Source organism: Oncorhynchus gorbuscha, unplaced genomic scaffold (assembly GCF_021184085.1).
Source record: "Oncorhynchus gorbuscha isolate QuinsamMale2020 ecotype Even-year unplaced genomic scaffold, OgorEven_v1.0 Un_scaffold_5750, whole genome shotgun sequence".
NCBI lineage: Eukaryota > Metazoa > Chordata > Actinopteri > Salmoniformes > Salmonidae > Oncorhynchus > Oncorhynchus gorbuscha.
The window spans coordinates 1-24496 of record NW_025749484.1 but is presented as its reverse complement, the minus strand read 5'-3'; the positions used below and the strand labels follow the sequence as shown (position 1 = coordinate 24496).

At 48.7% G+C, this 24496-nt stretch overlaps 1 pseudogene; it reads right to left on the bottom strand.

Annotated features, from left to right (window-relative positions):
- Positions 1–6328: 6328 nt before the first annotated feature.
- LOC124029181 lies at positions 6329–17908 on the bottom strand (annotated as a pseudogene).
- Positions 17909–24496: the final 6588 nt, after the last annotated feature.

The window sequence follows — 24496 nt, the reverse complement described above, 5'->3', positions numbered from 1 at the left end:
TAGATGGGTCAGGACAGGTAAGTGTGTAGATGGGCCAGGACAGGTAGGTGTGTAGATGGGCCAGGACAGGTAGGTGTGTGTAGATGGGTCCAGGACAGGTAGGTGTGTGTGACGGTCAGGACAGGTAGGTGTGTGTAGACGGGTCAGGACAGGTAGGTGTGTGTAGACGGGTCAGGACGGAGTAGGTGTGTAGACGAGTCAGGACAGGTAGGTGTGTAGACGGGTCCAGGGACGGGTAGGTGTGTAGATGGGTCAGGACAGGTAGGTGTGTAGATGGGTCAGGACAGGTAAGTGTGTAGATGGGTAGTAAGTGTGTAGATGGGTCAGGACAGGTAAGTGTGTAGATGGGTAGGTGTGTAGATGGGTCTAATAGGTAGGTGTAGATGGGGCCAGGACAGGTAGGTGTGTAGATGGGCCAGGACAGGCATGGGTCCAGGACAGGTAGGTGTGTAGATGGGTCAGGACAGGTAAGTGTGTAAAGATGGGTCAGGACAGGTAAGTGTGTAGATGGGTCAGGACAGGTAGGTGTGTAGATGGGCCAGGACAGGCGGGTGTATTGGCAGGTGTACCAGCAGGTGTATTGGCAGGTGTACAGGCAGCAGGACTGGCAGATATGATGGCAGGTGTATAGGCAGGACAGGCAGGTGTACAGGCAGCAGGACTGGCAGGTATATTGGCAGGTGTATAGGCAGGACAGGCAGGTCTATTGGCAGGTGTACAGGCAGGTGTATAGGCAGCAGGACAGGCAGGTGTACAGGCAGCAGGACGCTTGGGTATATTGGCAGGTGTTCAGGCAGGTGTACAGGCAGGTGTATAGGCAGCAGGACAGGAGGCAGGTGTATAGGCAGCTTAAGGACAGGCAGGTGTATTGGCAGGTGTGTTGTGGCAGCGGGACAGGCAGGTGTATTGGCAGGTGTTTTGGCAGGTGTATAGGCAGCAGGACAGGCAGGTGTATTGGCAGGTATATTGGCAGGTGTTTTGGCAGCTGTATTGGCAGGTATATTGGCAGGTGTATTGGCAGCTGTTCAGGCAGGTGTATTGGCAGGTGTATTGGCAGGTGTACAGGCAAGTGTATAGGCAGCAGGACAGGCAGGTATATTGGCAGGTGTATTGGCAGGTGTATAGGCAGGTGTTTTGGCAGGTGTAGGTGTACAGGCAGCAGGACAGGCAGGTGTATAGGCAGCAGGACAGGCAGGTGTACAGGCAGCAGGACAGGCAGGTGTACAAGCAGCAGGACAGGCAGGTATATTGGCAGGTGTATAGGCAGCAGGACAGGCAGGTATATTGGCAGGTGTACCGACAGGTGTATTAGCAGGTGTATTGGCAGGTGTACAGGCAGGTGTGTAGATGGTCAGGATAGGCAGGTGTATAGGCAGCAGGACAGGCAGGTGTACAGGCAGGTGTATTGGCAGGTGTACCGACAGGTGTATTGGCAGGTGTACAGGCAGGTGTGTAGATGGGTCAGGACAGGTAGGTGTTCAGGCAGGAGAACAGCCTCAACAACCTGTTAAATAGACACATTAAAAGTGCTTCAGGACCTCCATTGAAACGGTCTCATCATTACTCAGAGAAGTGACCCAGATACTCAGAAGTGATCATGTATTCATGTTTTATATACACACACAACTGACCTCAAATGTGTTACAAATCTTGCCATTAACATTTCAAAAAGTAAAATCGTAAATGTTAAATCAGGAGAGGAAGTGTGCCGCCTGCCAATCACATCCTGTTGTCCTCTGGACCCAGATCTAAGAGACATCACATCCTGTTGTCCTCTGGACCCAGATCTAAGAGACATCACATCCTCTGGTCCCAGATCTAAGAGACATCACGTCCTGTTGTCCTCTGGACCCAGATCTAAGAGACATCACATCCTGTTGTCCTCTGGACCCATATCTAAGAGACATCACGTCCATTGTCCTCTGGACCCAGATCTAAGAGACATCACATCCTGTTGTCCTCTGGACCCAGATCTAAGAGACATCACATCCTGTTGTCCTCTGGACCCAGATCTAAGAGACATCACATCCTGTTGTCCTCTGGACCCAGATCTAAGAGACATCACATCCTGTTGTCCTCTGGACCCAGATCTAAGAGACATCACATCCTGTTGTCCCAGATCTAAGAGACATCACGTCCTGTTGTCCTCTGGACCCAGATCTAAGAGACATCACATCCTGTTGTCCTCTGGACCCAGATCTAAGAGACATCACGTCCTGTTGTCCTCTGGACCCAGATCTAAGAGACATCACATCCTGTTGTCCTCTGGACCCAGATCTAAGAGACATCACGTCCTGTTGTCCTCTGGACCCAGATCTAAGAGACATCACATCCTGTTGTCCTCTGGACCCAGATCTAAGAGACATCACATCCTGTTGTCCTCTGGACCCAGATCTAAGAGACATCACGTCCTGTTGTCCTCTGGACCCAGATCTAAGAGACATCACATCCTGTTGTCCTCTGGACCCAGATCTAAGAGACATCACGTCCTGTTGTCCTCTGGACCCAGATCTAAGAGACATCACGTCCTGTTGTCCTCTGGACCCAGATCTAAGAGACATCACATCCTGTTGTCCTCTGGACCCAGATCTAAGAGACATCACGTCCTGTTGTCCTCTGGACCCAGATCTAAGAGACATCACGTCCTGTTGTCCTCTGGACCCAGATCTAAGAGACATCACGTCCTGTTGTCCTCTGGACCCAGATCTAAGAGACATCACGTCCTGTTGTCCCAGATCTAAGAGACATCGCGTCCTGTTGTCCTCTGGACCCAGATCTAAGAGACATCACGTCCTGTTGTCCCAGATCTAAGAGACATCACGTCATGTTGTCCCAGATCTAAGAGACATCACGTCCTGTTGTCCTCTGGACCCAGATCTAAGAGACATCACATCCTGTTGTCCCAGATCTAAGAGACATCACGTCCTGTTGTCCCAGATCTAAGAGACATCACGTCCTGTTGTCCCAGATCTAAGAGACATCACATCCTGTTGACCCAGATCTAAGAGACATCACATCCTGTTGACCCAGATCTAAGAGACATCACATCCTGTTGTCCTCTGGTCCCAGATCTAAGAGACATCACATCCTGTTGACCCAGATCTAAGAGACATCACATCCTGTTGTCCTCTGGTCCCAGATCTAAGAGACATCACGTCCTGTTGTCCTCTGGACCCAGATCTAAGAGACATCACGTCCTGTTGTCCCAGATCTAAGAGACATCACGTCCTGTTGTCCTCTGGACCCAGATCTAAGAGACATCACGTCCTGTTGTCCTCTGGACCCAGATCTAAGAGACATCACGTCCTGTTGTCCTCTGGACCCAGATCTAAGAGACATCACATCCTGTTGTCCTCTGGACCCAGATCTAAGAGACATCACGTCCTGTTGTCCCAGATCTAAGAGACATCACGTCCTGTTGTCCCAGATCTAAGAGACATCACGTCCTGTTGTCCTCTCGTCCCGGATCTAAGAGACATCACGTCCTGTTGTTCCAGATCTAAGAGACAGCCTAAAACCCCAAACAGCAAGCAATGCAGGTGTAGAAGCACGGTGGCTAGGAAAAACTCCCTCGTAGTGCACTATATAGGGAGCAGGGTGCCACTTGGGATGCAACCCTGCAGATGGAGACGTAGTAACCTTGGGTCAGAGAGAACCACACAGTTTACCATTACCACACCAAGAGAGAACCACACAGTTTACCATTACGGAGATACCACACCAAGAGAGAACCACACAGTTTACCATTACCACACCAAGAGATTACCACACAGTTTACCATTACGGAGATACCACACCAAGAGATTACCACACAGTTTACCATTACCACACCAAGAGATAACCACACAGTTTACCATTACCACACCAAGAGAGAACCACACAGTTTACCATTACCACACCAAGAGAGAACCACACAGTTTACCATTACCACACCAAGAGAGAACCACACAGTTTACCATTACGGAGATACCACACCAAGAGAGAACCACACAGTTTACCATTACCACACCAAGAGAGAACCACACAGTTTACCATTACCACACCAAGAGAGAACCACACAGTTTACCATTACCACACCAAGAGATTACCACACAGTTTACCATTACCACACCAAGAGATAACCACACAGTTTACCATTACAGAGATACCACACCAAGAGAGAACCACACAGATTACCATTACCACACCAAGAGAGAACCACACAGTTTACCATTACCACACTAAGAGAGAACCACAGTTTACCATTACCACACCAAGAGAGAACCACAGTTTACCATTACCACACCAAGAGAGAACCACACAGTTTACCATTACCACACCAAGAGAGAACCACACAGTTTACCATTACCACACCAAGAGAGAACCACAGTTTACCATTACCACACCAAGAGATTACCACACAGTTTACCATTACGGAGATACCACACCAAGAGAGAACCACAGTTTACCATTACCACACCAAGAGAGAACCACAGTTTACCATTACCACACCAAGAGATAACCACACAGTTTACCATTACGGAGATACCACACCAAGAGAGAACCACACAGTTTACCATTACGGAGATACCACACCAAGAGAGAACCACACAGTTTACCATTACCACACCAAGAGATAACCACACAGTTTACCATTACCACACCAAGAGATTACCACACAGTTTACCATTACCACACCAAGAGATAACCACACAGTTTACCATTACCACACCAAGAGATAACCACACAGTTTACCATTACCACACCAAGAGATTACCACACAGTTTACCATTACCACACCAATAGAGAACCACACAGTTTACCATTACCACACCAAGAGATAACCACACAGTTTACCATTACGGAGATACCACACCAAGAGAGAACCACACAGTTTACCATTACGGAGATACCACACCAAGAGATTACCACACAGTTTACCATTACCACACCAATAGAGAACCACACAGTTTACCATTACGGAGATACCACACCAAGAGAGAACCACACAGTTTACCATTACGGAGATACCACACCAAGAGAGAACCACACAGTTTACCATTACGGAGATACCACACCAAGAGATAACCACACAGTTTACCATTACCACACCAAGAGATTACCACACCGTTTACCATTACGGAGATACCACACCAAGAGATAACCACACAGTTTACCATTACCACACCAAGAGAGAACCACACAGTTTACCATTACCACACCAAGAGAGAACCACACAGTTTACCATTACGGAGATACCACACCAAGAGAGAACCACACAGTTTACCATTACGGAGATACCACACCAAGAGAGAACCACACAGTTTACCATTACGGAGATACCACACCAAGAGAGAACCACACAGTTTACCATTACGGAGATACCACACCAAGAGATAACCACACAGTTTACCATTACCACACCAAGAGAGAACCACAGTTTACCATTACCACACCAAGAGAGAACCACACAGTTTACCATTACCACACCAAGAGAGAACCACACAGTTTACCATTACCACACCAAGAGAGAACCACACAGTTTACCATTACCACACCAAGAGAGAACCACACAGCTCACCATTATGGAGATACCACACAGCTCACCATTACAGATACACAGCTCACCATTACGGGGATACCACACAGCTCACCATTATGGAGGTACCACACAGCTTACCGTTACGGAGATTCCACACCAAGAGAAACAGAACTTACTGTTACGGAGACACCACACCAAGAGAAACAGAACTTACCGTTACGGAGATACCACACAGCTTACCGTTACGGAGATACCACACAGCTTACCGTTACGGAGATACCACACAGCTTACCGTTATGGAGATACCACATCAAGAGAAACAGAACTTACCGTTACGGAGATACCACACCAAGAGAGAAACAGAACTTACCGTTACGGAGATACCATACCAAGAGAGAAACAGAACTTACCGTTACGGAGATACCACACCAAGAGAAACAGAACTTACCGTTACGGAGATACCACACCAAGAGAAACAGAACTTACCGTTACGGAGATACCACACCAAGAGAAACAGAACTTACCGTTACGGAGATACCACACCAAGAGAAGCAGAACTTACCGTTACGGAGATACCACACCAAGAGAAACAGAACTTACCGTTACGGAGATACCACACCAAGAGAAACAGAAGTTACCGTTACGGAGATACCACACCAAGAGAAACAGAACTTACCGTTACGGAGATACCACGCCGTCTTTCTAACGCCGAGCCTCACCAAGTGTGGACATGGAAAATAGTTCTTGCCTTAACACATTTTTTTTAATGGTAAATGGAAAACCACATGGAAATTTGCTCTTTTTGTGAAACATTTTTTTTTTTTTTTTTTAAATGGTCTTTTATTTAGTCAGCTCTTTTTGTGGGATGTTTTGTATTAGCTGGTTTAGTTTCATCAATGCCATCACAGCTGCAGGGTTTTTTTCAGTTTTTTTTTTTTGCAGCTGATTTTTCATTTATTTTTTTTGACCATTTTAAAGTCTTTATTTTATTTATTTTGACATTTCAAAAATAAATCCAAGAAAGAAAGAATCCCGAAGCCAAAGCCGTCATTACAAATCATTAAAATCCAGACAGAAAATATTTACACAAGAAGCAATCTAATATCACACACAGTCAAAACTCTCCCGTCTTTTAGTTCACCATTCTGCGATTCTCACCGTTAATAAACATCAGGCGTTTCAACACAACGGCATCATTTATGGCATCATTTGATCTGAACGCCAAAATGTTTTTTCCCCCTAAAGTAATCTAGTATCATTTTCATTTGAATCCAATAAGCAAAGAAACTATAAAAAAAACTGTACCAATCTTCATGTTAAACTACTTTTACAAATTAAAAGCAGGAAGAAGAATAAACCACTATATTTACATGAAACTGCCACATGACTTTGTCTAGTAATCTTCTGAATCGCCACAACAGAATTAATTAACTGTTTAGGTTCTGACCTATTGTGAAATGAGTCTAGTAGTTAAAAAAAAAAGCCAATCAGAAACTGCAAAGAAAAAAGAAAAACAAAATTGCGTTAGCATTTCGTCCAATCAGGGGCCGTCTTCATCTGCGCCAGGGGCGGGGTTCGTTGTCGTCATCCTCCTCGTCGTCGTCCTGGAGCAACGCATCATCAATCAGCGACTCTTCCTGGAACTACAAAAAAGGGACAAGACGAGACTTTTATAAAGAAAGAAAAACAAGAGAGTAGATCATCTCTGGCTACTCCTAAACTCTTTAATCTGGTCACATGTTACGCCCACAGGACATTAGTTTCTTTACATTGGAGTCCTTTAGCTGACTCTCTTATCCAGAGCGGTTTACAGTAAAGAGTCATTTAGCTGACTCTCTTATCCAGAGCGGTTTACAGTAGAGAGTCATTTAGCTGACTCTCTTATCCAGAGCGGTTTACAGTAGAGAGTCATTTAGCTGACTCTCTTATCCAGAGCGGTTTACAGTAGAGAGTCATTTAGCTGACTCTCTTATCCAGAGCGGTTTACAGTAAGAGTCATTTAGCTGACTCTCTTATCCAGAGCGGTTTACAGTAGGGAGTCATTTAGCTGACTCTCTTATCCAGAGCGGTTTACAGTAGAAATTAGGGTTAAATGCCTTGCTCTTAAGGGCACAGAGATTTTTCACCTAGTTGGCTGGGGGATTCGAACCAGCAATCTTTTCGGGTTTACTGATCAAACGCTCTCAACCGTTATGCTACCCTGTTGCCCTCTTCTCCTCAATGAGTCTGAAACGGAGTAGCTCCTCAAGCCTTCCCTGGAAAGCCAACACGTTGGGGACTGCCTGATTGGTCCAGAAACTAATGGGTTGGGGACTGTCTGATTGGTCCAGAAACTAATGGGTTGGGGACTGTCTGATTGGTCCAGAAACGAATGGGTTGGGACAGAGCCAGAACAACACGTTGGGGACTGTCTGATTGGTCCAGAAACTAATGGGTTGGGACAGAGCCAGAACAAGACGTTGGGGACTGTCTGATTGGTCCAGAAACTAATGGGTTGGGTTGGGGACTGTCTGATTGGTCCAGAAAATAATGGGTTGGGGACTGTCTGATTGGTCCAGAAACGAATGGGTTGGGACAGAGCCAGAACAACACGTTGGGGACTGTCTGATTGGTCCAGAAACTAATGGGTTGGGACAGAGCCAGAACGCGTTGGGGACTGTCTGATTGGTCCAGAAACTAATGGGTTGGGACAGAGCCGGAACAAGACGTTGGGGACTGTCTGATTGGTCCAGAAACTAATGGGTTGGGGACTGTCATTGGTCCAGAAACTAATGGGTTGGGACAGAGCCAGAACAACACGTTGGGGACTGTCTGATTGGTCCAGAAACTAATGGGTTGGGACAGAGCCAGAACAAGACGTTGGGGACTGTCTGATTGGTCCAGAAACTAATGGGTTGGGACAGAGCCGGAACAAGACGTTGGGGACTGTCTGATTGGTCCAGAAACTAATGGGTTGGGGACTGTCTGATTGGTCCAGAAACGAATGGGTTGGGACAGAGCCAGAACAACACGTTGGGGACTGTCTGATTGGTCCAGAAACTAATGGGTTGGGACAGAGCCAGAACAAGACGTTGGGGACTGTCTGATTGGTCCAGAAACTAATGGGTTGGGACAGAGCCAGAACAAGACGTTGGGGACTGTCTGATTGGTCCAGAAACTAATGGGTTGGGACAGAGCCGGAACAAGACGTTGGGGACTGTCTGATTGGTCCAGAAACTAATGGGTTGGGACAGAGCCGGAACAAGACGTTGGGGACTGTCTGATTGGTCCAGAAACGAATGGGTTGGGACAGAGCCGGAACAACACGTTGGGGACTGTCTGATTGGTCCAGAAACTAATGGGTTGGGACAGAGCCAGAACAAGACGTTGGGGACTGTCTGATTGGTCCAGAAACTAATGGGTTGGGACAGAGCCAGAACAAGACGTTGGGGACTGTCTGATTGGTCCAGAAACTAATGGGTTGGGACAGAGCCGGAACAAGACGTTGGGGACTGTCTGATTGGTCCAGAAACTAATGGGTTGGGGACTGTCTGATTGGTCCAGAAACAATGGGTTGGGACAGAGCCAGAACAACACGTTGGGGACTGTCTGATTGGTCCAGAAACTAATGGGTTGGGACAGAGCCAGAACAAGACGTTGGGGACTGTCTGATTGGTCCAGAAACTAATGGGTTGGGACAGAGCCGGAACAAGACGTTGGGGACTGTCTGATTGGTCCAGAAACTAATGGGTTGGGACAGAGCCGGAACAAGACGTTGGGGACTGTCTGATTGGTCCAGAAACTAATGGGTTGGGACAGAGCCGGAACAAGACGTTGGGGTAAAGCACATCTGGCTTTGATACTCTGATCTGTTTAGGAGACGATTCATATCGACGGATGACTTCAGTCCGGGATGACTTATCCTGTCCCTCGTCACCACAAAAGGACTTCAGCGACTGCAGTCTCAGACTGAAGAACGTAAAGGAACGACGGCAGTCTCAGACTGAAGAACGTAAAGGAACGACGGCAGTCTCAGACTGAAGAACGTAAAGGAACGACGGCAGTCTCAGACTGAAGAACGTAAAGGAACGACGGCAGTCTCAGACTGAAGAACGTAAAGGAACGACGGCAGTCTCAGACTGAAGAATGACGGCAGTCTCAGACTGAAGAACGTAAAGGAGCGACGGCAGTCTCAGACTGAAGAACGTAAAGGAACGACGGCAGTCTCAGACTGAAGAACGTAAAGGAACGACGGCAGTCTCAGACTGAAGAACGTAAAGGAACGACGGCAGTCTCAGACTGAAGAACGTAAAGGAACGACGGCAGTCTCAGACTGAAGAACGAAAGGAGCGACGGCAGTCTCAGACTGAAGAACGTAAAGAACGACGGCAGTCTCAGACTGAAGAACGTAAAGGAACGACGGCAGTCTCAGACTCAGACTGAAGAACGTAAAGGAACGACGGCAGTCTCAGACTGAAGAACGACTAAAGGAGCGGCGGCAGTCTCAGACTGAAGAACGTAAAGGAACGACGGCAGTCTCAGACTGAAGAACTGAAGAACGTAAAGGAACGACGGCAGTCTCAGACTGAAGAAGAACGACGGCAGTCTCAGACTGAAGAACGAACGGCAGTCTCAGACTGAAGAACGTAAAGGAACGACGGCAGTCTCAGACTGAAGAACGTAAAGGAGCGACGGCAGTCTCAGACTGAAGAACGTAAAGGAACGACGGCAGTCTCAGACTGAAGAACGTAAAGGAACGACGGCAGTCTCAGACTGAAGAACGGCAGTCTCAGACTGAAGAACGTAAAGGAGCGACGGCAGTCTCAGACTGAAGAACGTAAAGGAACGACGGCAGTCTCAGACTGAAGAACGTAAAGGAACGACGGCAGTCTCAGACTGAAGAACGTAAAGGAACGACGGCAGTCTCAGACTGAAGAACGTAAAGGAACGACGGCAGTCTCAGACTGAAGAACGTAAAGGAACGACGGCAGTCTCAGACTGAAGAACGTAAAGGAACGACGGCAGTCTCAGACTGAAGAACGTAAAGGAGCGACAGAGCAGAGGAAGGCCGAGGCCTCGGGATAATAAAGAGACGATAAAACAACCTGACATCTTTTTTTTTGCCTCCCATCGTCTCATTTTCACTGGATTCATGTGGCCTTTTTATGTATCCGTTATTTGACCAGGTCAGTTGACTGAGAAACATGTTCTCATTTACAGCAACGACCTGGGGAATAGTGACAGGGGAGAGGAGGAGGGGGATGAATGAGCCAATTGGACGCTGGGGATGATTAGGTGACCGTGATGGTTTGAGGGCCAGATTGGGAATTTAGCCAGGACACCGGGGTTAACACCCCTACTCTTACGATAAGTGCCATGGGATCTTTAATGACCTCAGAGAGTCAGGACACCTGTTTAACGTCCCATCCGAAAGACGGCACCCTACACAGGGCAGTGTCCCCAATCACTATATTTCTTTAGACCAGTGGAAAGAGTGCCTCCTACTGGCCCTCCAACACCACTTCCAGCAGCATCTGGTCTACCATCCAGGGGGACTGACCCTGCTTAGCTTCAGGACCAACCCTGCTTAGCTTCAGAAGGAAGCCAGCAGTGGTATGCAGGGTGGTATGCTGCTGACCAGGACCAACCCTGCTTAGCTTCAGAAGGAAGCCAGCAGTGGTATGCAGGGTGGTATGCTTGACCAGGACCAACCCTGCTTAGCTTCAGAAGGAAGCCAGCAGTGGTATGTAGGGTGGTCTGCTGCTGGAGAAAAGCCTTAGCTGTGAAGCGCTGTGCCCACACACACACACACATCCTGAAAACACTTCCCCAACCATTAGCAACATATCGTAGTCCATAACTGGTGAAAAACAACATTCACCTCGTCATGATCCGTCTCCTGCTCATCAGGCTCCTGGGAGGTCAGGAGACGGCAGGCTTGTGCCAGGACAGACGCAGATCGCTGCCGTTCAGACGGACACTGTGTAGCGCCGCCACCGGAGGGAGGAGGACGGACAGCGGAGACACAGGAGGGGACATGAGAGGACAGGAGAGGACACAGGAGGGGACAGGAAGGGAGAGAGGAGGACAGGAAGGGAGAGAGGAGGACACAGGAGAGGACATGAGAGGACAGGAGAGGACAGGAGAGGACACAGGAGGGGACAGGAAGGGAACACAGGAGGGGACAGGAAGGGAGAGGAAGAGAGGAAGACAGGAGGGAACACAGGAGGGGACAGGAGAGGACAGGAAGGGAGAGAAAGAGAGGAAGACATATGAGAGAACGAGGTGGAGAATGACTGTCCAACGTGGCAGCACTGGGTTCAAAACGTCCAGTTTGAGTCACGAGGTTGAAAAGTGTTTTACCTGTTCAGCCTCTGGTCTGCTCCTGTAGGTGATAACAGCCAGACAGGATGGCTCGTCTATCTGACAGTCCTCCAACTCTCCAAATTGCTTGAGAAAAGGGGAAAACAACAAGACTGGAATAAGATGAAAGATGGGAGTGTCTGATTGGTCCAGAAAGGGTGAAAACACGCTGGTCTCTTAGTCCCAGAGATATCAGAGCACTGCTGACGACCATTTTGTTTTCAACAATTCAACAGCTATTTTCTATTTTTCCCCCCAAAACATCACATAAAGCCCTCCAACAAACTTTCCAAATGTAATTCATATAAACCAGACTAGGTTCATTAAAACTAGTTTAAACCAGACCGGGTTCATTAAAACTAGTTCAAACCAGACTAGGTTCATTAAAACTAGTTTAAACCAGACTAGGTTCATTAAAACTAGTTTAAAACCAGACTAGGTTCATTAAAACGAGTTTAAAACCAGACTGGGTTAATTTAAACGAGTTTAAAACCAGACTGGGTTAATTTAAACTAGTTTAAAACCAGACTAGGTTCATTAAAACTAGTTTAAAACCAGACTGTGTTCATTAAAACTAGTTGAAGAAGCTCAACTCACAGCAAAGTGTGGCAGTAGATCCTGGAGGTCAGTCTCAGTAAAGCCAGAGATCTCCAGGGCTCTGGGTCTGTGATCTACTGTAGAGTGGACAGGAGACCCCTCCCCCGGCAACCCCTTCCCCTCCCCCTGCCTCTCAGGCCCCCACGGCCTCGAGCATGAGCCCCTCTGCCCCGCCCTGGAGCCAGGATCCCCCTCTTAGCTGCCTGGAGAGGAAGGGGGACAACGACAGGATGATCAACGTTACCTCAACACACACAATGCAATTTAGAAGAGACGATCAGACAGTATATATAAAGATGAAACACAGCACAGAGAACAGAGAGACAAGACAGTATATATAAAGATGAGACACATCTGACAGTGTGACAGCACCCCCTGGTGGTTGAACAGAGAGACAACAGACAGTATATATAAAGATGAAACACAGCACCAGGTGGTTGAACAGAGAGACAACAGACAGGATGAGACACATCTGACAGTGTGACAGCACCCCTGGTGGTTAAACAGAGAGACAGACAGTATATATAAAGATGAAACACAGCACCCCCTGGTGGTTGAACAGAGACGACAGACAGTATATATAAAGATGAAACACAGCACCCCCTGGTGGTTGAACAGAGAGACAACAGACAGTATATATAAAGATGAAACACATCTGACAGTGTGACAGCACCCCCTGGTGGTTGAACAAAGAGACAGCCAGAAATAAATGTATCAATCAGACAACTAGTTCGATGTAGGGCTCAAATCTGACCTCCAGTTGAACCCCTACCTCTAAATGTAGTTGTGTCTGACCTCCAGGTGACCCCTACCTCTAAATGTAGTTGTGTGTATCTGACCTCCAGGTGACCCCTACCTCTAACTGTAGTTGTGTCTGACCTCCAGTTGACCCCTACCTCTAACTGTAGTTGTGTGTATCTGACCTCCAGTTGACCCCTACCTCTAACTGTAGTTGTGTGTATCTGACCTCCAGTGTGACCCCTACCTCTAACTGTTGTTGTCCAGGTGTCTAATCTGACCTCCAGGTGACCCCTACCTCTAACTGTAGTTGTGTCTGACCTCCAGGTGACCCCTACCTCTAACTGTAGTTGTGTCTGACCTAACCAGGTGACCCCAGGTGACCTCTAACTGTAGTTGTGTCTGACCTCCAGGTGACCCCTACCTCTAACTGTAGTTGTGTCTGACCTCCAGGTGACCCCTACCTCTAACTGTAGTTGTGTCTGACCTCCAGGTGACCCCTACCTCTAACTGTAGTTGTGTCTGACCTCCAGGTGACCCCTACCTCTAACTGTAGTTGTGTCTGACCTCCAGGTGACCCCTACCTCTAACTGTAGTTGTGTGTATCTGATCTTCAGCTGAACGGTATCTTCTCCAGACTGGGTCTTCTTATACAGGTCCAGTTCTGTGTCCAGCAACTCCTTCTGAGCCTACAGACAGAGAGACAGGAGACAGGGAGACAGACAGAGAGACAGGAGAGAGGAGACAGACAGACAGGAGAGAGGAGACAGGGAGACAGGAGAGAGACAGGGAAACAGAGAGACAGACAGGAGACAGGGAGACAGGAGAGAGACAGAGAGACAGAAAACAGAGAGACAGGAGAAAGGGAGACAGGAGAGAGACAGGAAACAGAGAGACAGACAGGAGACAGGGAGACAGGAGAGAGACAGGGAGACAGGAGAGAGACAGAGAGACAGGAAGGAGGGAGACAGACAGGAGACAGGAGGGAGACAGACAGGAGAGAGGAGACAGGGAGACAGACAGGAGCCAGGAGAGATTATTATTATTAGAGAGACAGGAGACAGAGAGAGACAGGAGACAGACAGAGACAGAGGAGAAAACATTTCAGACTCCTCTTCTAAAATGGCATGTTTTCTGTGTGCTTATTACATGTCTGTTATAACCAGGATCCAGAGTAGTCTATGTCCACCTGTTATAACCAGGATCCAGAGTAGTCCACCTGTTATAACCAGGATCCAGAGTAGTCTATGTCCACCTGTTATAACCAGGATCCAGAGTAGTCCACCTGTTATAACCAGGATCCAGAGTAGTCCACCTGTTATAACCAGGATCCAGAGTAGTCTATGTCCACCTGTTATAACCAGGATCCAGAGTAGTCTATGTCCACCTGTTATAACCAGGATCCAGAGAGTCTATGTCCACCTGTTATAACCAGGATCCAGAGAGTCTATGTCCACCTGTTATAACCAGGATCCAGAGTAGTCTATGTCCACCTGTTATAACCAGGATCCAGAGTAGTCTATGTCCACCTGTTATAACCAGGATCCAGAGTAGTCCACCTGTTATAACCAGGATCCAGAGTAGTCTATGTCCACCTGTTATAACCAGGATCCAGAGTCCACCTGTAACCATCCTGTTATAACCAGGATCCAGAGTAGTCCACCTGTTATAACCAGGATCCAGAGTAGTCCACCTGTTATAACCAGGATCCAGAGTAGTCCACCTGTTATAACCAGGATCCAGAGTAGTCTATGTCCACCTGTTATAACCAGGATCCAGAGTAGTCCACCTGTTATAACCAGGATCCAGAGTAGTCTATGTACACCTGTTATAACCAGGATCCAGAGTAGTCTATGTACACCTGTTATAACCAGGATCCAGAGTAGTCCACCTGTTATAACCAGGATCCAGAGTAGTCTATGTCCACCTGTTATAACCAGGATCCAGAGTAGTCTATGTCCACCTGTTATAACCAGGATCCAGAGTAGTCTATGTCCACCTGTTATAACCAGGATCCAGAGTAGTCTATGTCCACCTGTTATAACCAGGATCCAGAGTAGTCTATGTCCACCTGTTATAACCAGGATCCAGAGTAGTCCACCAGTTATAACCAGGATCCAGAGAGTCTATGTCCAGTTATAACCAGTCCTGTTATAACCAGGATCCAGAGTAGTCTATGTCCACCTGTTATAACCAGGATCCAGAGTAGTCTATGTCCACCTGTTATAACCAGGATCCAGAGTAGTCCACCTGTTATAACCAGGATCCAGAGTAGTCCATGTCCACCTGTTATAACCAGGATCCAGAGTAGTCTATGTCCACCTGTTATAACCAGGATCCAGAGTAGTCTATGTCCACCTGTTATAACCAGGATCCAGAGTAGTCTATGTCCACCTGTTATAACCAGGATCCAGAGTAGTCTATGTCCACCTGTTATAACCAGGATCCAGAGTAGTCTATGTCCACCTGTTATAACCAGGATCCAGAGTAGTCTATGTCCACCTGTTATAACCAGAACCCTCTCTCTACCTGACAGTCATGAGTCATGAAGATTGAGGTATTGTGTGTGTGTGTGTGTATATATACCTGAGCCTTGCTCTTGGGCGCCCCCCGTCCTCCCGAAGGGTTAGAGAGCCCTTTGATCTCTTGCTGTAGTTTGGTAATACTCTTGGTCAGCGTTCCCAGCGTTGTCATGATCACCGCCTTGTCTCCTGCCTTCATCGTCTTGTTCTTCTCCAGTTTACAGATCAACAGCTGGACCGCGGGAGTACGAGAGAGGAAAAACATCATACTAGCGACCTTCTAGGGACCAGAGAGGTTTCATTTTACATCTCCTCTACCTCAGACCTAGGAAAAACATCATACTAGCGACCTTTAGGGACCAGAGGGATTCATTTTACATGGCCACCTCATCTCCTCTACCTCAGACCTTGGAAAAACATCATACTAGCGACCTTCTAGGGACCAGAGAGGATTCATTTTACATCTCCTCTACCTCAGACCTAGGAAAAACATCATACTAGCGACCTTCTAGGGACCAGAGAGGATTAATTTTACATCTCCTCTACCTCAGACCTTGGAAAAACATCATACTAGCGACCTTCTAGGGACCAGAGGGATTCATTTTACATCTCCTCTACCTCAGACCTTGGAAAAACATCATACTAGCGACCTTCTAGGGACCAGAGAGGATTCATTTTACATCTCCTCTACCTCAGACCTTGGAAAAACATCATACTAGCGACCTTCTAGGGACCAGAGAGGATTCATTTTACATGGCCACCTCATCTCCTCTACCTCAGACCTTCTTCTCCAATGGGTTTTGACGAAGGAAAAGGAGAGAGGAATCAAGAACAGATGGATTGAGCTCTACCGGTGACCTAGGAAAAACATCATAGAGATAGATAGAGGACTCATCTTTATATCTGTCCTCTACCTCAGACCTTGGAAAAACATCATACAGCGGCTTTTTTTACAACCCAGAGAGGAAACACCACATCTCCTCTACCTCAGACCTTTAAATGGCAGAAGCATGATGGATTGATGCCCCTGCCCATGGGTAAAACCATAGAGATAGATAGAGGACTCATCATTATATCTGTGCCGTTGAAGCCTGGAAGGAAAGGAGGCCCTTAATGGAGCTGTTTACAACAGCCATATTGAAAAACACTAGAGGTGACTATCATTTAAATGGCAGAAGCATGGTGGAGGTCCCTTAATGGCCCCTGCCCATGTTTAAACAGCCTGTTGGCCACTAGAGACCTCTATCATTCTCTATGGGGGGGGTGGAAGGAAGGGAGGCCCTTAATGGAGCTGTTTAAACAGCCTGTTGGCCACTAGAGACCTCTACCATTCTCTATGGGGACTCACCTTCTGAGTCTCTATGTGTTTTTCCAGGATTTCCTGCTTCTTCTTCCTCATTTCCTGTTGGAGCCGCAGGGCTTCCTGTCAGGGGAATATTAAAGTGGTAATCCACCTCTTCCACAACCACGGTAAAGTGCTCTGAGCGTCTGGAAAAGCTACATAAAGACAACTGTTACGTTCAGACTCTTTTCCCAGAAGTCTCCTAACAGGATAAGAGATGAACATGACCCCTCTTCCCAAACCCTTATTTCCCCCTTCCAGCCCCCACCTCTCCTCCATCCATCTCTTCCTCCTTAGTCCCATGCTCTCCTCTTCCCACCCAACTCCTCCCACCCAACTCCTCCTCCTCCCATCCATCCCTCCCCCTCCCTCTCTCCTCTCCTTTCCCATCCCTCTCCTCCTCCTCCCTCTCCTCCTCCCATCCCTCTCCTCCCCTCTCCATCCCTCCCTCTCCTCCCTCCCCATCCCTCCTCTCCTCCCCCCATCCCTCCCTCCCTCCCTCTCCTCCCTCCCCATCCCTCCCTTTCCCTCCCTCCCCCATCCCTCCCTTTCCCTCCCTCCCCATCCCTCCTCCTCTCCTCCCTCCCCATCCCTCCCTCCCCCCATCCCTCCCTCTCCCCATCCCTCTCCTCCCTCCCCATCCCTCTCCTCCCTCCCCATCCCCTCCTCCCCATCCCTCTCCCTCCCCATCCCTCCCCTCTCTCCTCCCTCTCCTCTCCCACCTGTTTATTCTTCATAGCCTCCTCTGTAGCAGCGACCCCAGCGAACAGAGCCGTCTTCCTGAGCTGCTTTCAGAGCAGCCATGTTGTACACTGTCTTAGTCAGCCCCGTAGAGGTGGAGAACACCTGGTGGAGAGGAGGACCATGTTATTATTACTGAGGACTAATATAGGAGAACACCTGGTGGAGAGGAGGACCATGTTATTATTACTGAGGACTAATATAGGAGAACACCTGGTAGAGAGGAGGACCATGTTTTTATTACTGAGGACTAATATAGGAGAACACCTGGTGGAGAGGACTCATATAGGAGAACACCTGGTAGAGAGGACTTATATAGGAGAACACCTGGTGGAGAGGACTTATATAGGAGAACACCTGGTGGAGAGGACTTATATAGGAGAACACCTGGTGGAGAGGAGGACCATGTTATTATTACTGAGGACTTATATAGGAGGACACCTGGTGGAGAGGACTTATATAGGAGAACACCTGGTGGAGAGGAGGACCATGTTATTATTACTGAGGACTCATATAGGAGAACACCTGGTAGAGAGGACTTATATAGGAGAACACCTGGTAGAGAGGACTTATATAGGAGAACACCTGGTGGAGAGGAGGACCATGTTATTATTACTGACGACTCATATAGGAGAACACCTGGTGGAGAGGAGGACCATGTAGAGAGGACTTATTACTGAGGACTCATATAGAGAACACCTGGTAGAGAGGACTTATATAGAGAACACCTGGTAGAGAGGACTTATATAGGAGAACACCTGGTGGAGAGGACTTATATAGGAGAACACCTGGTAGAGAGGACATGTTATTTACTCATAGAGAACACCTGGTAGAGGACTTATATAGGGAGAACACCTGGTGGAGAGAGGAGGTGGTCCTTAAAGAGGAAAATCAAGTCAAAAACTATATTTATTATTACTTCCTGGTTTAGAGGACCATGTTATTTATTACTGTGAGGACTCTGAGCTATAGAGAACACCTGGTAGAGAGGACTTATATAGGAGAACACCTGGTGGAGAGGACTAGTAGGTCTAGAGAACACCTAGGTGGAGAGGTGGTCAACTTAAAGGAAAACTCAAGTCAAAAACTATATTTAGATTTGTTGACACAGTGGACTTGTTTTCTCACCTTTCCTGCCGGGCCACAACAGGGTAGGTCTTCCTGGTTTAGAGGCTAAGGTCAACGACAACAGCCTACGACAACAGGCTCCTTCATTGGATAGGTTGAGGTTTAAAGTCATTCTGTGAGGCAACACGAGAGTCTAGTAGGTCTGGGCTCTGAGCTGTCGGCAGGCAGAGGGCCCAGACGATCTTTGACGGACTGTTTCCAACGACAACACTAGTGGCTGGTCTCTGACAACAGGCTGGAGTTCCAACAACAACAAGGCAACAATAAACAACAACAACAATAAACAAACAAAGGTGAACGACAACAGGCCAGTAGGTCTAGTAGGCTAGTAGGTCCAAGCGGCAACAGGCTAGTAGGTCAACGGCAACAGGCTAGTAGGTCAACGACAACAGGCTAGTAGGTCAACGACAACAGGCTAGTAGGTCAACGACAACAGGCTAGTAGGTCAACGACAACAGGCTAGTAGGTCTACGGCAACAGGCTAGTAGGTCTACGGCAACAGGCTAGTAGGTCAACGACAACAGGCTAGTAGGTCAACGACAACAGGCTAGTAGGTCTGGTCAACGACAACTAGTAGGTCGACAACAGGCTAGGGTCTACGACAACAGGCTAGGTCAACGACAACAGGCTTGCTAGGATCACGACAACAGGCTAGTAGATCAACGACAACAGGCTAGTAGGTCAACGACAACAGGCTAGTAGGTCAACGACAACAGGCCAGGTCAACCACAACAGGCTAGTAGGTCCAACGGCAACAGGCTAGTAGGTCAACGACAACAGGCTAGGTCAACGACAACAGGCTAGTAAGGTCAACGACAACAGGCTAGTAGGTCAATGACACAGGCTAGTCTAGGTCAACAGGCTGTAGGTCTCACAGGCTAGTAGGTCAACAGGCTAGTAGGTCAACAGGCTAGTAGGTCTACGACAACAGGCTAGTAGGTCAACAGGCTAGTAGGTCAACGACAACAGGCTAGTAGGTCAACGACAACAGGCTAGTAGGTCACGACAACAGGCTAGTAGGTCAAGGCGATGGCAACAGGCTAGTAGGTCAACAGGCTAGTAGGTCAAACGGCAACAGGCTAGTAGGTCAACGACAACAGGCTAGTAGGTCAACGACAACAGGCTAGTAGGTCTCAACAGGCTAGTAGGTCAACAGGCTAGTAGGTCAACGGCAACAGGCTAGTAGGTCAACGACAACAGGCAGGCGACAGGCAGGTCAACGACAACAGGCTTGTAGGTCCGCGACAACAGGCTAGTAGGTCAACGACAACAGGCTAGTAGGTCAACGGCAACAGGCTAGTAGGTCAACGGCAACAGGCTAGTAGGTCAGCGGCAACAGGCTAGTAGGTCAACGGCAACAGGCTAGTAGGTCAACGACAACAGGCTAGTAGGTCAACGACAACAGGCTAGTAGGTCACGACAACAGGCCAGTAGGTCAACAACAGGCTAGTAGGTCAACGACAACAGGCTAGTAGGTCTACCACAACAGGCTGGTAGGTCAACGACAACAGGCTTGTAGGTCTACGACAACAGGCTAGTAGGTCAACGACAACAGGCTAGTAGGTCAACGACAACAGGCTAGTAGGTCAACGGCAACAGGCTAGTAGGTCAACGGCAACAGGCTAGTAGGTCAACGGCAACAGGCTAGTAGGTCAACGACAACAGGCTAGTAGGTCAACGACAACAGGCTAGTAGGTCTAACGACAACACGACAACAGGCTAGTAGGTCTACGGCAACAGGCTAGTAGGTCAACGACAACAGGGCTAGTAGGTCAACGACAACAGGCTAGTAGGTCAACGACAACAGGCTAGGTCAAGGTCAACAGGCTAGTAGGTCAACGACAACAGGCTAGTAGGTCAATGACAACAGGCTAGGTAGGTCTACGCAACAACAGGCTAGTAGGTCAAGGCTAGTAGGACAACAGGCTAGTAGGTCAACGACAACAGGCTAGCAGGTCAACGACAACAGGTAGGTAGGCTAGGTCAACGACAACAGGCTAGTAGGTCAACACTAGGGACAACAGGCTCAGGCTAGTAACGACAACAGGCTAGTAGGTCAACGACAACAGGCTAGTAGGTCAACGACAACAGGCTAGTAGGTCAACAGGCTAGTAGGGCAACAGGCTAGTAGGTCAACGGCAACAGGCTAGTAGGTCAACGGCAACAGGCTAGTAGGTCAACGACAACAGGCTAGTAGGTCAACGACAACAGGCTAGTAGGTCTACGACAACAGGCACGACAACAGGCTAGTAGGTCAACGACAACAGGCTAGTAGGTCAACGACAACAGGCTAGTCTACGACAACAGGCTAGTAGGTCGATAAAAGGCGACAACAGGCTAGGTCAACGACAACAGGCTAGTAGGTCAAAGGCTAGTAGGACAACAGGCTAACAGGTAGGTCAATGACAACAGGCTAGTAGGTCTCGACAACAGGCTAGTAGGTCAACGACAACAGGCTAGTAGGTCAACGACAACAGGCTAGTAGGTCTCGACAACAGGCTAGTAACGACAACAGGCTAGCAGGTCCACACGACAACACTAGTAGGTCAACGACAACAGGCTAGTAGGTCAATGACAACAGGCAGGTCAACAGGCTAGTAGGTCAACAGGCTAGTAGGTCAGGCTAGTAGGTCAACAGGCTAGTAGGTCAACAGGCTAGTAGGTCTGACAACAGGCTAGTAGGTCAACAGGCTAGGTCAACGACAACAGGCTAGTAGGTCAACGATAACAGGCTAGTAGGTCTACGACAACAGGCTAGTAGGTCAACGACAACAGGCTAGTAGGTCAACGACAACAGGCTAGTAGGCTAGTAGGTCAACGACAACAGGCTAGTAGGTCTACTAGTAGGAGCAACAGTGGCTAGTAGGTCTACGGCAACAGGCCAGTAGGTCTACGACAACGGCAACAGGCTAGTGGGTCAACGGCAACAGGCCAGTAGGTCAACGACAACAGGCTAGTAGGTCAACGACAACAGGCTAGTAGGTCAACGACAACAGGCTAGTAGGTCACTTTGACAACAGGCTTGTAGGTCACAGGCGACAACAGGCTAGTAGGTCAACGACAACAGGCTAGTAGGTCAACGACAACAGGCTAGTAGGTCTACGACAACAGGCTAGTCCAGGTCAACGACAACAGGCTTGTAGGTCTAGCAACAGGCCGGCCTCACGACAACAGGCTAGGTCAACGACAACAGGCTAGTAGGTCAAAGACAACAGGCGGCAACAGGCTAGTAGGTCACGACAACAGGCTAGTAGGTCAACGACAACACGCTAGTAGGTCAACGACAACAGGCTAGTAGGTCTGCGGCAACAGCCTAGGTCCACAAACAACAGGCTAGTAGGTCAACGACAACAGGCTAGTGGTCAACGACAACAGGCTAGTAGGTCAATGACAACAGGCTAGTCAGTCAACAGGCTAGTAGGTCAACAGGCTAGTAGGTCAACAGGCTAGTAGGTCAACAGGCCAGTAGGTCAACGACAACAGGCTCAACAGGCTAGGTCAAACGACAACAGGCTAGTAGGGCAACGACAACAGGCTAGGCAGGGTCTACGACAACAGGCTAGTAGGTCAACGACAACAGGCTAGCAGGTCAGCGACAACAGGCTGGCAGGTCAACGACAACAGGCTAGTAGGTCAACGACAACAGGCTAGTAGGTCACGGCAACAGGCTGGTCAGCGACAACAACAGGCTAGTAGGTCAACGACAACAGTAGGTCAACGACAACAGGCTAGCAGGTCAACGACAACAGGCTAGCAGGTCAACGACAACAGGCTAGTAGGTCAACGACAACAGGCTAGTAGGTCAACGACAACAGGCTTGTGGGTCAACGACAACAGGCTAGCAGGTCTACGACAACAGGCTAGTAGGTCACGACAACAGGCTAGCAGGTCAACGACAACAGGCTAGTAGGTCCACGACAACAGGCTGTGGGTCAACGACAACAGGCTGTAGGTCAACGACAACAGGCTAGTAGGTCAACAGGCTACTACGACAACAGGCTAGTGGGTCTACGGCAACAGGCTAGTAGGTCTACTAGTAGGACAACAGGCAGTAGGTTCACGACAACAGGCTGGGGGTCCAACGACAACAGGCTAGTAGGTCTACGACAACAGGCTAGTAGGTCAACGGCAACAGGCTAGTAGGTCAACGGCAACAGGCTAGTAGGTCAACGACAACAGGCTAGTAGGTCAACGACAACAGGCTAGTAGGTCAACGACAACAGGCTAGTAGGTCAACGACAACAGGCTAGTAGGGCAACGACAACAGGCTAGTAGGTCTACGGCAACAGGCTAGTAGGTCAACGACAACAGGCTAGCAGGTCAACGACAACAGGCTAGCAGGTCAACGACAACAGGCTAGCAGGTCAACGACAACAGGCTAGTAGGTCAACGACAACAGGCTAGGTCAACGACAACAGGCTAGTAGGTCAACGACAACAGTAGGTCAACGACAACAGGCTAGTAGGTCAACGACAACAGGCTAGCAGGTCAACGACAACAGGCTAGTAGGTCAACGACAACAGGCTAGGTCTCGACAACAGGCTAGTAGGTCAACGCACAACAACGACAACAGGCTAGTAGGTCAACGACAACAGGCTAGTAGGTCAACGACAACAGGCTAGTAGGTCAACGACAACAGGCTAGTAGGTCAACGACAACAGGCTAGTAGGTCAACGACAACAGGCTAGTAGGTCAGCTCACGACAACAGGCTAGTAGGTCAACGACAACAGGCTAGTAGGTCTCGGTGACAACAGGCTAGTAGGTCAACGGCAACAGGCCAGTAGGTCAACGGCAACAGGCTAGTAGGTCTACGGCAACAGGCTAGTAGGTCTACGGCAACAGGCTAGTAGGTCAACAGGGCTAGTAGGACAACAGGCTAGTAGGTCAACAGGCTTGTAGGACAACAGGCTAGTAGGTCAACGACAACAGGCTAGTAGGTCAACGGCAACAGGCTAGTAGGTCAACGGCAACAGGCTAGTAGGTCAACGGCAGCAGGCTAGTAGGTCAACGCAACAGGCTAGTAGGTCAACGGCAACAGGCTAGTAGGTCTAGGCGGCAACAGGCTAGTAGGTCAACGACAACAGGCTAGTAGGTCAACGACAACAGGCTAGTAGGTCAACGACAACAGGCGGCAGGGTCAACGACAACAGGCTAGTAGGTCAACGACAACAGGCTAGCAGGTCAACGACAACAGGCTAGCAGGTCAACGACAACAGGCTAGTAGGTCAACGACAACAGGCTAGTAGGTCTACGACAACAGGCTAGTAGGTCTACGGCAACAGGCTAGTAGGTCTACGGCAACAGGCTAGTAGGTCTACGGCAACAGGCTAGTAGGTCAACGACAACAGGCTAGGTCAACGACAACAGGCTAGTAGGTCCACTGACAGGCTAGTAGGTCAACGACAACAGGCTAGTAGGTCAACGACAACAGGCTAGTAGGTCAACGACAACAGGCTAGTAGGTCTACGACAACAGGCTAGTAGGTCAACTAGTAGGTCTACGGCAACAGGCTAGTAGGTCAACGACAACAGGCTAGTGAGTCTACGACAACAGGCTAGTAGGTC